This window comes from Crotalus tigris, unplaced genomic scaffold (assembly GCF_016545835.1).
Source record: "Crotalus tigris isolate CLP2741 ecotype Arizona unplaced genomic scaffold, ASM1654583v1 scf7180000018306.2785112, whole genome shotgun sequence".
NCBI lineage: Eukaryota > Metazoa > Chordata > Lepidosauria > Squamata > Viperidae > Crotalus > Crotalus tigris.
In genome coordinates this window covers 815346-828730 of record NW_024096934.1, presented here as the reverse complement: position 1 = coordinate 828730, position 13385 = coordinate 815346, and the positions used below count along the sequence as shown (strand labels likewise).

At 45.3% G+C, this 13385-nt stretch overlaps 1 protein-coding gene across 6 annotated transcripts in view; it reads right to left on the bottom strand.

Annotated features, from left to right (window-relative positions):
* USP32 (ubiquitin specific peptidase 32) overlaps nucleotides 1–13385 on the bottom strand; it is a 218904-nt gene that overhangs the window by 150180 nt on the left and 55339 nt on the right. The gene's annotated exons all lie outside the window — the stretch shown is intronic.

Here is a 13385-nt window from a genome sequence, read left to right as displayed (position 1 = left end):
AAGGCTTTACAAATTATCCCTACCCCCTGCCTCAAATAGAAAAAAAAAAAGAGCTAGGAGGATGGGAGGAACATCAGAGAGCTGTGGGAGAGAGCACAACTGTTATCTCTTTGAACAAGAAACCGGCTCTGTTCTGTTTTAAAAGCACCTGAGATTTTAATGAAAGAATCAAGAGACTTGCAGCCAAGCTTGGTTGCTTGGTCTGGAGCTCGTGAGCGTGTGACCTTCTCATTACCGGCGGTCTCTTTCTTGGGGATTACTAGGTAGTCCTCAACTTACAATGCTTTGTTTCATGACCGCTCGAATTTACGTTACTGAAAAACCACTTACGGCAGTTCCCATTAGGAGTCCAATAGAAAAACCACTTTGGAGACGTTGCTTACAACAAAGGGAGTGTTTTGTTCAATACAAACCGGCTTTCAAATGCAGGTGCTCATCTCATTTTCACTACACTACGACTGATTCATTGGCAAATTAAAAAAGCCTTCCTGGCGTGCAATCCACTTATGAGGGAGGGGAAAAAACATTTACATTGTACATAATTGCTTGGGAGCGGGAGCCATTATAGCAAAATTTTTAAGTAGTTTTTCTTCGGTAGATCGGAACCCAGAAGATGCATTCAGAAGTTCAGAGAAGCCTTCAAATGCCAGTTGCGATGCTTTTCTCAGCATTAACACATTCACTTGAAATATTCTCAATTTACAAGGACACCTCGGCCCTACAGGAAGGATAGATAGAAAAAAAATCCTAAACACAGACAAAAAGCTTGCACAACCTTCAGGCTTTGTTGGCATACAAGCTGCCAACTCCCTGCCCTGCTGTGTCTGACTCTAGGGGGCGATGTTCCTCTCCGTTTCTCAACCAAGGAACCCAGCATTGTCAGAAGACATTTCCGTGGTCATGTGGCTGGCATGACTATACACTGAGCGCATGGACCGCTGTTACCTTCCCGCCAAAATGGTACCTATTGATCTACTCACATCTGCATGCATTCGAACTGCTAGGTGTCATGGTTCCCGTAGATCAGTGGTTCTCAACCTGTGGGTCGGGACCCCATTTGGGGTCGAACGACCATTTCACGGGGGTCGCCAAACAACGCAGTCCGCCATTTTTTTACCCCTTTTCTTTAGCTGTGCTACTCCCTTTTATTCTATTGGCTTTTGAAAGCCAATAGAATAGACTCTCTTGAATAGAGTCTAATTCTATTGGCTTTCAAAAGCCAATAGGAATTGTCCAGGCGGTCTCTGCCCTGCTGAGCCCGCCAAAAGTCCCATTCTGCAAACGGTGCTGCACCAGTTGAGTAGTCCTCGACTTACGACCGGTTGAGTAATCCTCGACTTACGACCAGTTGGGGTCGCGGCATTAAAAAGATTGAGAACCACTGCCGTAGATAGAGCCAAATAAATCAGAAGGCGAGAGGCTTCCTGAAAGAACATGTTTATTGGATATAAAATATCGGTAGGGTCAAAAGTGAAACCAAGTCTGAAATTCCCTCCAAAGAGTTTGTTGTTGTTAGTTGCGAAGTCGTGTCTGACCCATCGCGACCCCATGGACAACGTTCCTCCAGGCCTTCCTGTCCTCTACCATCTTCTGGAGTCCATTTAAGCTCACGCCTCCTGCTTCAGTGACTCCATCCAGCCACCTCGTTCTCTGTCGTCCCCTGCTTCTCTTGCCCTCAATCTTTCCCAGCATTAGGCTCTTCTCCAGTGAGTCCTTCCTTCTCATTAGGTGGCCAAAGTTTTGAGTTTCAACTTCAGGATCTGGCCTTCTAAGGAGCAGTCAGGGTTGATCTCCTCCAGGACTGACCAGTTTGATCACCTTGCAGTCCAGGGGACTCGCAGGAGTCTTCTCCAGCACCATAGTTCAAAGGCCTCAATTATTTGGCGCTCAGCCTTTATGGTCCAACTTTCGCAGCCATACATTGCAACTGGGAAAACCATGGCCTTGAATATACGCACTTTTGTTGGCAGGGTGACGTCTCCGAAGAATTACACTATTACAAAGTCAATCTTTCCACCCCGGGGCATGCAGATACAAGGCGCTGCACCATGCAAGAACAGGCAGGGCTAATGAATATCAAGCAGGCACTAGCCCTGCCCATCTGCAGCGCGTGCATGCTTGAGGCCCTGTGTGTGCATGCACACATGTAAAATGCTTCCCTCTCTCTTTTCTTCTAATCTACCAATCGACAATGGTTGGTGACCTCTGCTCTACCACTTCTACTCGAGCTTGCCTTTGTGGTGGGGGGGCTCCTGCTCCGGGCGGCGGTGGCGGCCTGATGGACCTGTGCTGGTGGCAGTGGCACGCGTGCCAACAGAGAGGTCTCTAAGTGCCACCTCTGGCACGCATGCCATAGGTTCGCCACCACTGTATTAGAGCATACCGGGAAGAGTGGTGCAGCCCTAATCTTTCTCTATGCTGCGTTCTCCAAACAGAGCCACTCTCCCCTCCTTCCCCCCCCCCCAAATCCACAAAGCTGGCCTGATTTAGAAAGTATGCCAAGAATGAAGAGGGGGAAATTGACTTGTTTTTAAAACAGCCCATGAAAGTTAAGTTAGTCACATGGTTGCTAAGTGGCTCTGGCTTCCCCCATTGACTTTGCCAGGTCAGATTGTTGCAAAAGGTGATCACACAACTCCGGAACACTGCAACCATCATAAATACATGCCAGTTGCCAAGCATCCAAATTTTTGACCAGATGACCATGGGGATGCTGCAACGGTCATTAAGTGTGAAAAGTCAGTAAAAGGCGAAAGATTTATACGATCTGAAGATTAGGGGACTGGAAGCTAAAACATATAAGGAACGGTTGCTGGAATTGGGTATGTCTAGTTCAGGGGTAGGCAAACTTGGCTCTTTTATGACTCAGGAATTCTGGGAGTTGAAGTCCATGAGTCATAAAAGAGGAAGGGAGGGTTTGTTGTGTAATGTTTAGTTTTTTTTCTTTGTATATGTTTTTTGTCTTTGTATTGTTTTGTTTTGTTTTCTTTTTCTTTTGTAAAACTTATAAAACTTTTAATAAAAAAAAAAAAGTCAGAATTTTCCAGTGCTATTGTAACTTCAAATGATCACTAAGTGGCTTTAAGTCAAGGACTGCGCTGTACTTCAAGGCCGTGGGAATTAACACAAGAAAAACCAACCGCTGCCCGGCTTTGGGCTTAAAACAAGAGAGGCCCTGAACCTGCATGTTTAGGAGCTAAAGGATTGTCCTGTGATAAGGAATTTGGCATGCTAAACTCTTATTTATCTGAGTGGCGACCAATCACACTTGCATCTATCCCCGATCCGTGGACTGGCACTGGTCCGTGGACTGGCATCGGTCCGTGGCATGTCAGAAACCGGTCCGCACAAACAAGCAAAGCTCCATCCGCAGGATGCAGGCAGCACATGAAACCACGACCCCTCTGGTCCACAGAAAAACTTCTCTCCATGGAACCGGTCCCTGGTGCCCAGAAGATCTGGCCCAGTGTTTATCAACCTCCACAACTTTAAGAGGTGTGGACTTTTAACTCCCAGAAATCCCCAGCAAGCATGCTGAGGTTGAGAAAGACTGATCTGATCTCTTCTACTCAATTTCACAAAGGGCCTCTTGAGAAACTGTCACGCCTTCCTCGACTTACAACACCTAACTTTTAGCAGAGCTGATTCTGTCCCTTTACCACTTAGACCAGTGGTTCTCAACCTGTGGGTCGGGACCCCATTTGGGGTCGAACGACCATTTCACGGGGGTCGCCAAACAACGCAGTCCGCCATTTTTCCCCCTCTTCCTTAGCTGTGCTACTCCCTTTTATTCTATTGGCTTTTGAAAGCCAATAGAATAGACTCTCTTGAATAGAGTCTAATTCTATTGCTTTCAAAAGCCAATAGGAATTGTCCAGGCTGTCTCTGCCCTGCTGAGCCCGCCAAAAGTCCCATTCTGCAAACGGTGCTGCACCAGTTGAGTAGTCCTCGACTTACGACCGGTTGAGTAGTCCTCGACTTACGACCGGTTGGGGGTCGCGGCATTAAAAAGGTTGAGAACCACTGACTTAGATATTTCCCCAAACTTATTTGGCTAAGAGTGGTAAGAATCTGAGTGTAATATTCAACCATGAAAAAACAAAACATACAATCTTGGTCCAATGAAGACCCTAAGAATAAGCTGTAAGCTACAATGTCTAATCAATACATGCTATTTTTGCTGGGCTGCTAACAATCCAACCAGGCTAGAAGCTGGCAACTGTCATTTCAACCCAGAGCTACAAATATCCTCCTTTATCAGTACAAAGCAATCAAATTATTGTTTTTGTAGGCAACTTCCTATAATTGAAGTCGCCAAAATCTCCCAGCTTTTGTTGACACAGAAATGAAGTCATCTTGGCAAAGAGTGTGCCCAGATAGGGGGCAAAAAAAACATGAGCCTTAATCTGTTGCCTGGACAAAATTCACTAGCTAGGTTTTGGGCAATACTGCAAAATAACAGGTGGCCACTTGGTTTGCGGTTCAGTATATTGTGTGAACTCAGCCCACATGTTTTTCTATGATTCAATGTACTGAGTGAACTGAAGTAACTTTGTTGGGATAAAGTGAGACAGAAGCGCAAAGATTGTAATTGTTGATGGTCGGGGAAGAGCTATTTAAAGCACCAGGAGCTGTTTTGGGTTTTATTGTTTTTAAGCCATGGTGGCAGACTGGTTAAAATGCAGTATTGCAGGCTAATTCTGCTGACTGCCAGCTGTCTGCAGTTTGGCAGTTCAATTCTCACCAGCTCAAGATTGACTCAGCCTTCCATCCTTTCGAGGTTGGTAAAATGAGGACCCAAATTGTTGTGGGCCATATGCTGACTCTGTAAACTGCTTAGAGAGGGCTGTAAAGCACTATGAAGCAACATATAAGTGCTATTCCAGTGGTGGCGAACCTATGGCACGGGTGCCAGAGGCGCTCAGAGCCCTCTCTGTGGGCACACGCACCGTCTTCCCAGCCCCGCCTCCTCCCACAGCCCCCACTCACCAGCAGCCCCCCCGGAGGAGAGTTGCCCCCGGGCACGGCCCACGCGAAACAGCGCAGCCAAAGAGATGGTAGCCGGGCAACGGGGACAAGACTCTGTCCTTGCGCCCCATCGCACGCAGATGATGCTGCAGGGCATGGGTGGAGGGCATGGCCACCATGGTGCTGTTGGGCTGCCTGGGTGATCTGTGGCGGGCTGTGGAGGTGGTGGGTGGCCCAGAGGGCAGGGCGGAGCGGGGACAGGGGTGGGAGGCGGTTTTTGGGCACTCGGTCTCTAAATGGTTCGCCATCACTGTGCTATTCCTTCCTTCCTTCCTTCCTCCCTCCCTTCCTTGCCATGGTGGCGCAGTGGTTAAAATGCAGTATTGCAGACTGTCTTTGCCCACTGCCAGGAGTTCGATCCTGACTGGCTCAAGGTTGACTCAGACTTCCATCCTTTCGAGGTCGGTAAAATGAGGACCTAGATTGTTGGGGGCAAATATGCTGACTCTGTAAACAGCTTAGAGGGGGCTGCAAAGCACTGTGAAGTGGGATATAAGTCTAAGTGCTATGGCTATTTTATTGGTCTTTATTATTGATCTGTGATCCGCCCCGGGTTGCGATACATGAGATGGTACAGGTCTTTCAAATAAATACAGTAGTTAGGCTATTTCAATAAACCACTGTTCATATAAACATAGGTTAGCAGTGTGTTGTGCAAACACAATCCGTAATTCCAGTCGGTGGTGAAGCAAAGAGGAGAGGCCTGTTCTCCACTGCTTCCTAATGTCAGGCGCAAAGAATCAAGACCACACCTTACATTCCAGGTAAGCTGATTTATTGCTCATAGCTACACAGGTAGTCCTCGACTTGCAACTGTTTGAAGTTACAACTGTACTGAAAAAAATCGGTCCTTGCCGTTATGACCGTCACAGAATCCTCATGGTCATGTGATCAAAATTCAGGCACTTGGCATTTATTGACAATAGTTGCAATGGCCCGAGGTCATGTGATCACCATTTATAACCTTGCCACCAGCTTCAGACAACCAATCTCCATGGATGGATTTCTTTAATGGCCTCACGATTCACTTAACCAGGGCAGTGATTCACTTAACTAAAAAATAAAGTTCTAACATTGAGCGTGACTCACTTAACAAATGCCTGGCTTAGCAATGGAAATGCTGGTCTCAACTAACCCTGGTTCTAATTGTGGTCCTAAGTCAAGGACTACCTGCACGCAAGAATCTAGTCAACTAACCCTGGCTCTAATTGTGGTCATAAGTCAAGGGCTACCTGTACGCAAGGATCTAGTCAACCAACACCGGCTTTAATTGTGGTCATAAGTCAAGGACTACCTGCACGCAAGAATTTAGTCAACTAACACTTAAACAAGAAGCCTGAGAGAAGGGATTATTTCAATACTAACATTTGGGAACAAGCCAAGAGCCATGTGGGCCAAAGAGTACGACAGAAATGCCAAAGGGAAGGGTTACTATTCTTCAGAGGTAGCACTTTCAACTGCTTAATTTAGATTCACACACACACACACACACACACACACACACACACCCCGGCCTGCCACAGAAGAAAGCAAGAGGATAGCAAGGAAAGGCTAATAAAACAATAAAAAGGCTAAATAAAAAGGCTTTATTTGTCTTCAAATAAAGCAACACTGCAAGACTTGGTTTCAGGTTATATATGGCTAAGAATAAGTGTCAGCTGAGCTCAGGCACTTTACCACTGTTAAACACTACAGGTAGTCCTCAACCTAAGGCCATAATTGAACCCCAAATTTCCACTGTAAGCAAGGCAGTTGTTAAGTGAGTTACTCCCCCCCCCACTTCACAACCTTTTCTGCCACATCCCAAAGGTGCTTTTGCAAGAGGCAACCAGACTTCCTTTGTTTTTCCTTGAAGGCGTTTCGCTTCTCATCCCAGAAGCTTCTTCAACTCTGACTGGGATGGTGGGGAATGGAAGGATTTATACGCCTGTTCACCTGCCTTCTTTCAGAGAGTCGTTGAGGCCCCCTGGAGGTTTGCCTGTGTCCGCAGGGTCACCTGAGTGGTGCAAATAGGTGTGGCGCCTTCTTGGCTGCAGGATGTTTTCTGCCACAATTAAGCGAATGACTGCAGTTGTTAAATGACTCATGCAGTCAAATAAACAAATCTGGCGTCCCCCCCATTGACTTTGCTTGTCGGAAACCAATTGGGAAGGTTAAAAATGATGATCAGATCATCCCAGGACAATGCAACCATCATCATCATCATCATCATCATCATCATCATCATCATCATCATCATCATAATGTTGGAAGGGACTTTGGAGGTCATCTAGTCCAACCCCCTGCTCAGGCAGGAAACCCTATACCAGGAGTAGGCAACCTTGGCTCTTTTATGACTCGTGGACTTCAACTCCCAGAATTCCTGAGCCAGCCATGCTGACTCAGGAATTCTGGGAGTTGAAGTCCATGAGTCATAAAAGAGCCAAGGTTGCCTACCCCTGCCCTATACCATTTCAGACAAATGGCTGTCCAGTCTCTTCTTAAAAACTTCCAGTGTTGGAACACCTACAGCCTCTGGAGGCAGGTTGTTCCACTGGTTAATTGTTCTCACTGCCAGGAAGTTTCTCTTTGGTTCTACCTTGGTTCTCTTCTTGATCAGTTTCCATCCGTTGCTTCTTGTCCTGCCTTCTGGTGCTTTGGAGAATAGGTTGGTCCCCTCTTCTTTGTGATAGCTCCCCAAATATTGCAACACTATTATCATGTCCCCCCCCTCGTCCTACTTTTCATTAAACTAGGCCAGGGGTAGGCAACCGTGGCTCTTTTATGACTCATGGACTTCAACTCCCAGAATTCCTGAGTCATAAAAGAGCCAAGGTTGCCTACCCCTGAACTAGACATACCCAATTCCAGCAACCGTTCCTTATATGTTTTAGCTTCCAGTCCCCTAATCATCTTTGTTGTTCTTTTCTGTACTCTTTCTAGAGTCTCAGCATCTTTTTTACATTGTGGTGAGCAAAACTGGATGCAGTATTTCAAGTGTGGCCTTACCAAGGCCTTGTAAAGCGGTATTAATACTTCACGTGACCTTGATTCTATCCCTCTGTTAATGCAGCCTAGCCAGTTGCCAAGCATCCGAATTTTGATCACACGACTGTGGGCATGCTGCAACAGTTGTAAGTGTGGAAACCAATCATAAATCACTCTTTTTCAGTGCCGTTGTAGCTCTGATCACTAAACAAATGGCTGTAAGCCAAGAACTAACTGTACACACCCCTATAAATCAGAGAAGTGTTTGAAAATAACAAAACCTTTTTTTCCCCCTTTGGTTCCGACTATGCCAAATCACTTTTCATTTTTATCTTACTTTTCCTCAAAGGGACGGGAATGGCAGACATAACTCAAGGACTTCCTATCTGAGAAGTAGGCAGAATTTTTTTATAACAAGCAAAGTTGACTGAATTATGAAGCTCCGTCTCCATGGCACCTTCTTCAAAACATACAATCCAGTATTTCAGGGCAATAAAATAGGAGATAGGGAGGACCTGAAGCAAGTTCACAGCAAGTTCAAGAGGGCCTGAAATCAAGTTCACAGTCAAGTTGAAGCCGCACTTGCAGGAAATCACAGGCGTAAGTATTCCCCAGATTTACAAGAAGTCACCTGCTGAAAGATGGCTTATGGTGCTTTAGGGGACCTGGTGACAACATAATTTCTGGGTTTTCAGGCAGCAAATTACAATGATAGGGTTCATGCATGAGACTAAATCAGAAGGAAAAAAAATAAGTTTTGGCTTAGCGTGATTTGTGAACTCAGGCACTGTGGTTCGCAAAGCGTGATTTACGACTTGCAATATCTGTAAACAAGTGCTCCGAGGTTTGCTTTATAGACTGCACGCGACTAAAATGTGGTTTGTTTGTGCTTAGTGTGCCAAATGAACACCAAGCTATTTTGATTTGTCAATTGTGGTTAATGCTTTAAGACGCTGTGCAACTTCAGACTGCGATTTGCTCAATCAGCAACAGGCTACACAAGCCACAGCTTAATATAAGATGGAACACTAACGAAGGAGGTGGGGGAAAGATAGAAACACTGATGGGTGGAAAAAGTTATCTTTGCAGGCACTATCTGAACTCAATCTGAACTTGAAATATTAAGGAAAATCTTTCCCTCAGGCCTTCCAGTTTGATCTTGAGCTCCTTTGTAGCTAAGGAGATTAGCAGTCCCTGCATCCCAAATTCCATAACAAATTAGCAACTGAATTGTGTTATTTAAAGAGCCAACTGCTTTGCAGGTTTGCTATCAATTTTGCAGCGCATAAATTAATCTCTGGTGACAGAATTATCTTCCCTATAATCAACGGCTCAACAATATTCCCCCGGGATCCTAGGTCCTACTTATACTTGGAAACTGACTCATTATACAGGACACAACTATGTACTGGTGACTGAAGACGCAAAACTTCAAAGCACACAAATTGCTGTAACGTAGAAGAACAGGCAGAGTTTAGAAGTGGAGTCAAGGGAGGAATCAGCCTGGAATCATTAAATTCCCACAAATGGTTTAAGTCAGGGATGTCAAACTCAATTTCATTGAGGGTTGCATCAGCATTTTGCGGTTGCCCTCGGCGGAGGGTGGGGCGGAAGGGTTGGTGCGGCCTACTGGGTGGGTGTGGATGGAGTGGGTGTGGCCTAGTGGGTGGGTGTGGTTTCAGCAGGCAGCGGGGCGCTCTCCTCACAGCGTCGAGAGGTTGAGCCAGGCGGTGCGAAGCTCACCAACTTTGCACCTTGCTGCCTGCTGAAACCGGGCAGGCCAGGAGCTGGGCGGCCTTGCGTTTCTTTTTGGATTTGCGCCACCCGGCTCAGCCTCTCGGCGCTGTGAGGAGATCACCCCGCTGCCTGCCAAAACCCTTCTCCCGGAGCCCATCAAGCTGGATATGTGAAGTAGGCAAGGGCCATTTGCTGGCCACCTCCATGCAATGGTGCATTTCTTCATTCCTCACAAAGGGTGACACCTCCCCAGCATGCACCCAGGGGGCAGAGCCAACACGGCAGGGGCTGGTTCCTCGCTGTTTCCGGACGGTCTTGTGGAGCTAAGACTGAATGCGTTTCAGCATAGATGGCCACCACAAAATTGTACATTGGCTCCCGGCCGGCCTGGGCCAGGGCCAAGGCAGTGGGGGGCGTTCCCTCACTGTTTCCAGGATGGCTTCACGGGCCGCATGAAACCACTTCGCGGGCCGCATCCGGCCCCCGGGCCTTGTGTTTGACATGTTTGCTTTAAGTTAATCTCTGTAGAATTCCCTTATCTCGTATTTAGCGCCAACGTACTGCTATTCGTTGACTAGATTCTCGTGTACACATAGTCCTCTACTTACAACAGTTTGTTTAGTGACTGTTCAAGGTTACAGGGGCACTAAAAAAAGTGACTTATGATCGTGTTTCACACTTACGAACATTGCAGCAATTCCCTGGTCATGCGATCAAAATTCAAACGCTAGGCAACTGACTCATGTTTATGAGTTGCAGTGTCCCAGGGTCATGTGATCATCTCTGACGACCTTTTGACAAGCAAAGTCAATGAGGAAGTCAGATTCACTTAACAGCCAGGTTACTATCTTAACAACTGCAGTGATTCACTTAACAACTGTCTCGCTTAGCAACAGAGATTTGGGGCTCAATTGTGGTCATTAAGTCAAGGACTATCTGTATAGACAACACCAATAACTTAGCTTAGCTTGACGTTAATTTGTGTTCCTGATTCTTTGCACCTGACAATAATTCACTGACCATTTTCAGCAGTGGATCCCAAGGGAATTACAAAGGTTTGGGGCACATCACAAACCACATTGACCTCTGGAAGGTACAGTTGTGAAAATATACTAATCACTTCCAGAATAGTTGGGATGAGTTCGTTCTGGAGGGAAATCAGAGAAGAATTGTCTGTTTTGCACATCCCTACAAATCATGATCAAGATTAGAAATTACATGTAAACACAGAACAGGTCTCACTGGTACAGCGTAGGGTGTGCAGTTTTTTATTTATACCTTTGAGTTAGCATCGCCTCTTGGTGACTTGCCTGGACTAGTCCCTGCTTTTTCCTTGGCAAGATTTTCAAAATTGGTGTGCCCTTGCCATCTTCCTAGGGCAGGGGTAGGCAACCTTGGCTCTTTTATGACTTGTGGACTTCAACTCCCAGAATTCCTCAGCCAGCTATGCTGAGGGGAAAAGGAGAGGTTTTCATGTTTTCATGCTGAGCCATGCTGGCTCAGGAATTCTGGGAGTTGAAGTCCATGAGTCATAATAATAATAATAATAAATAATAATAATAAAGTATGGAAAAACATCATCTGAAATAGAATCGCTGCTCAACACTGTCCGTATATATAGCCAAGATATTGTAATGGAGTTTGGCTTTGACAAATGTGCCACACTTACTATCAAACAAGGAAAAATAGTGAAAACTGAAGGAATCAAGATGCCCCACGAAAATAACATTAAGAGTCTGGATGAGGAAGATTACTACAAATACTTGGGTATCCTTCAAGCTGACAACATCAAGCACACTGAAATCAAGAAAAAGATTAGAGGTGAATACATCAAGAGAGTGAAGAAGATCTTAAAGTCCAAACTCAATGGAGGAAATACCATAAAGGCAATCAACACCTGGGCAATCCCAGTCATTAGGTACACAGCTGGAATAGTGGACTGGACTCAAGCAGAACTAAAAGCAATGGATAGGCAGACCAGAAAAATAATGACAATGAATCATGCCCTTCATCCACGCAGTGACATTGATAGACTTTATCTACCAAGGCAAATAGGTGGGCGTGGAATGCTACAAGTACATCAGATGGTTGAAGAAGAAAAAATGGCTTTGGAAGAATATCTGAAGAACAATGATGAAGATGCACTGAAATTAGTATATCAGGAAGGCTTACTAACTACTGGAGAGACCAAACTGGCCTACAAGAAAGACCAAATGAAGAACAGAATAGAGGCATGGGAAGACAAAGCACTACATGGCCAATACATGAAAAAAATAGCTGCGAAAGCAGATAATAATAAAACCTGGCAATGGCTAAGAGCAGGAAAATTGAAGAAAGAGACAGAGGGACTAATTCTGGCTGCAGAAGACCAAGCCTTAAGGACAAATGCATACAAAGTCAAAATTGAGAAGACAGCAACAGAAGACAGTAAGTGCTGCCTATGCAAAGAAGCTGAAGAAACAGTGGACCACTTGGTAAGCTGTTGCAAGAAGATTGCACAAACTGATTACAAGCAGCGGCATGACAAAGTAGCAACAATGGTGCATTGGAAGATCTGCAAAAAATATCATTTGCCTGTAAGCAAAAACTGGTGGAATCATAAAATAGAGAAATTCATAGAAAATGATAAAATTAAACTGCTCTGGGACTTCAGAATTCAAACAGACAAGCACCTGCAACATAACACCCAGACTTAACAATTGTCGATAAGAAAGACAAAAAAGTCTGGATAGTGGACGTGGCAGTGCCTGGAGACAGCAGAATAGACGAGAAAGAACTGGAGAAGATAACAAAATACAAAGACCTACAAATAGAAATAGAAAGACTGTGGCAAAGCAAGCAAGGGTAGTACCAATAGTCATAGGCTCCTTGGGTGCAATCCCAAAACAACTGGAGCACCACTTGAACACCATTGGCATTGACAAATTCGCTATTAGTCAGTTGCAAAAGGCGGCCTTACTAGGAACTGCTTCCATCCTGCGACGATACCTGTAATACCATCAAACATCCACATCTGCCTATCCCAGGTCCTGGGTAAGGACTCGATAGGTAGACAAAATGCCAAATCCAAGTCTGAACATCTGGCTGACTGTGCGATGATCCATAATAATAATAATAATAATAATAATAATAATAATAATAATAATAATAATAATAATAATAAAGTTGGAAGGGACCTTGGAGGTCATCTAGTCCAACCCCCTGCTCAGGCAGGAAACCCTATACCATTTCAGACAAATGGCTGTCCAGTCTCTTCGTAAAAACCTCCAGTGTTGGAGCATTCACCGCTTCTGGAGGCAGGTTGTTCCACTGGTTAATTGTTCTGTCAGGAAGTTTCTCTTTAGTTCTAGGTTGCTTCTCTCCTTGATTAGTTTCTACCAGTTGCTTCATATCCTGCCTTCAGGTGCCTTGAAAATAGCTTGACTCCCTCTTCTTTGTGGCAGCCCCTGTGATATTGGAACACTGCTATCATGTCCCACCTCGTCCTTCTCTTCATTAAATTAGACAGACCCAATTCCAGCAACCGTTCCTTATATGCTTTAGCCTCCAGTCTCCTAAGCATCTTTGTTGATCTTCTCTGTACTCTTTCTAGAGTCTGAACATCTTTTTTACATCGCGGTGACCAAAACTGGATGCAGTATTCCAAGTGTGGC